Source organism: Oryctolagus cuniculus, chromosome 5 (assembly GCF_051225735.1).
Source record: "Oryctolagus cuniculus isolate XC-2025 breed Fujian yellow rabbit chromosome 5, ASM5122573v1, whole genome shotgun sequence".
Taxonomy (NCBI): domain Eukaryota; kingdom Metazoa; phylum Chordata; class Mammalia; order Lagomorpha; family Leporidae; genus Oryctolagus; species Oryctolagus cuniculus.
In genome coordinates, this window is record NC_142871.1 from 28,764,512 (window position 1) to 28,767,820 (window position 3,309).

The window sequence follows — 3,309 nt, forward strand, 5'->3', positions numbered from 1 at the left end:
AACAAAATCACTTTATACATATTAATATAATCGGATAACTGTGTAAGTATCCACTGACTCCAATAATGGGAAGATTAGGGACAAAGGAGCTGTGGGAAGAGTTTGATGAGAAAGTGGTGTGTATCCCCCTGCACGTGTGTGTGTGTGTGTGTGTGTGTGAAGAGAGAGAGAGGAGAAAAAGGTAGTTTTATTACCCAAAGTTATTCTTTTTTTTAAAGCTTTATTTTTCTTTATTTGAAAGATAGAGTTACAGAGAGAGGTAGAGACAGAGAGAGAGAGAGGTCTTCCATCCACTGGTTCATTCCCCAAATGACCACGATGGCCAGAGGTGATCTGACCCGAAGCCAGGAGCTTCTTCCGAGTCTCCCACACAGGTGCTGGGGCCCAAGGACTTGGGCCATCTTCTACTGCTTTCCCAAGCCACAGCAGAGAGCTGAATTGGATGTAGCGCAGCCAGGACTAGAACCAGCACTCTTATGGGATGCTGGCGCTGCAGGCCGGGACTTTAACCTGCTGCACCACAGCACCAGCCCCCAGAGTTATTCAAAAAAAAAGGAGGAAGAAGACAAACATGACAAGAGAAAGGTAATCAGACAGTTTTTGTCCCTCTTTTTAATGCATTCACATTATCTGGTTGAACTTTGCTGTCAAAAAAAATTGAGAACCTGAAACACCAATATCCAAAAACACAGAGAGAAGGAGTTAAGCATAAGACGAAAAGACCTGAGACAAGTCGGCTGGTGAAGAATCCAAGCGCTGACAGATTCACAAGGACTCTGTCTGCAGGTCATGTGGCATAGCACAAAGTGTGCATGGGCCTGGGTGTGCCTCTGTCTGTCACAAGATCCTGGAAACACTCGTTGCTGAGTACAACATTTTGGAAGACTGGAGGCAAGTCTACAGAGACCGTAGGCACATTGAACTATCTCATCTCACCTTCAATTTCCTTATCAGCAAATATTAGCTTGGAAGAATGGTAGCTAATGTGTGAGAAGGGCCTAGGACAAATTAGGTAAGCAAGGAATCATGTTTCTAACTATCTCAATGTGCAAAGAGAAAACATTCTCCATAATGCCAGCTCAAATAAATGAGATGAGATACATTGGAAAAAAATGATTTTCACAGACAGTTTGTAGTTTTCTTAGTTTTTTTTTAACATTTATTGTTGCTATTAAGTTTAAATATTGTTGTGCTAATAGGGCTTGTGGAAGATGAGAATGAAGGAGAGTGAGACTATGCAAAATCGTGAATATCTTCCGGGTACATGCCAAGCTGTGTCAGAAATCCCTGCAATAATACCCAGCATTCCTGCTGCTGTGGAAATGGAAATATTTATTGTTGTCACTACCTCTACTATTATCATTAAAGTCCTCTTCTGAATCCCCTTAATTCCTAAGGGGATTTAGTGATAGGAGTTTCATGTCTGTACAACTCTGCCTGGAAAAGTCACGAGCGCTTTAAGCTTAGTTCATGTCCAAACTGAACTCACACTGCCTCCTCACACAGCAATTGCCTGCTGGCTGTCCCAGCTCACTTAGCCATGGCATTGCTCACTTGATTTCCCAAGCTCAAAACCTCAGATGCAGAGTTTGCTCATCTCTCTCTCACTCTTCTCAGATAGAGTCAGTGTCCTATTCTTGTCTGTTACACCTGCTAAGAATCTTACAAATCCCTCTCTCTACTCCCTGCCAGTTGTTACTGCCTTGTTTCAAGATCTGAATAAAGAAAAACTCTTAAGGATATTTCCATTGTCAGTATTGAAGCAGAGCATTCATTTCATGTTAATAATTCTTGCCCCAAGAGCTGATAAAGTCACTGTTTCTCATAATGTCCATTTCACTTAAATAGTGCTGCTTACAAAAATTAAAAACTGGGGAGCCAACCCAGTTGAGACACTTTTAAGGATTTACTCAATTATATTTTTTCTTATAAGTAATTAGTCCACTCTTTTCTCATGTTTTTTTTCAATTTACATTTATATCTGAATTGGAACATTTATTACATTCCACTCTAAAAATCTATTCTCGTCACTACTCCATACACTTCAAAATGCAACCATCAAGTCTGATTCTTCTATGAGTCTGCTCAAGCACCTAGAATAGGCTATAAACCATAACATATCTGCTATAAGTGGCAATGAAAGAATTCGCCTAACACAAAAGAAATGAAAGAAACAAAATTGCAAGAGCTTTAATGTGCCACCATCATAGTTCTAGGACTGAAGGTTGTCTTTTCATATTTATTAAAGAGAAAGAGAGAAAGATTGAGGAGAGAGAGTGCCAACTGGACAGAGAGATCTCCCACCCACCGGTTCACTCCCCAATGCCTATAATAGCCAGGACAGGGTGATACCAAAGCTGGGAGCCTGGAACACAATCCAGTTCTCCTGGATATTTGGTGCAGACCCAACTACATAAGCCATCATCTACTGCCTCTCAGGTTCTGAATGGAGAGGAAGCTGGAATTGGGAGCCCAAACTGGGAATAAACCCTACACACAGATACGGCACACAGGCAGCTTAACTGGGGTCTTAACTGCTAAGCTAAATGCCTTCCCCTGAAAGAAATAGTTAAAGCCAATCTTGGAGCACAAACAGAGAATAGATTCACCAAAGTATCCTAAAAATCCACTGGACTGAAGACTGTGAGTATGATGCTTTCTTCCTATACGTTCCCAAATGGCAGATACAAAAGGCAAAAATTATGAAAGATTTTTACCACCATAGGCACCACTAAAGTCTCATTTTAGCAAAACTGAGAAAGAAGAGAAATGATTTCCCTACTGTGCTACCAGCTTCAGAAGTTTGGAGAGACACTGGGACAGATGCTGTGGGCACCCTGCCCACTTAGACCAGCCCTCATCACGTCAGCACATTCTGCTGGACTTGCAACTACCTGCACCTGCATTTCTCTGCCTGGGGCTCTCGTGCACGCCAACAAAGCCTGCTTTGCCACCTGTGTGGCATTCTAGGTATGTTTGGGTTTTAACTTCCCTGAGAATAGCCACCCATCAATTAACGAAAGGAACTGGCATCTAAATGCCCCAACAACCTTCTCCCTTGGATCGCTCTACACTGACTTTCAAGGGTTCCCTAGTGTTTCCCTCCTGTGAATGGACCACAGATGTCAGTGCCTTGATAATGTGAATTTTGTTGACTACTTTTCTTTCACTGTCTCACTTCCCTATTCTCCTACCACTCTTTTCTCCTATTCCCAAACACATTATTTATTTATGAATATGTCTTAAAATTAGTTTCAGATGGAAACCAAAGCAAAACTCTCACCCCATCCCAACATAAAAATAATTGAT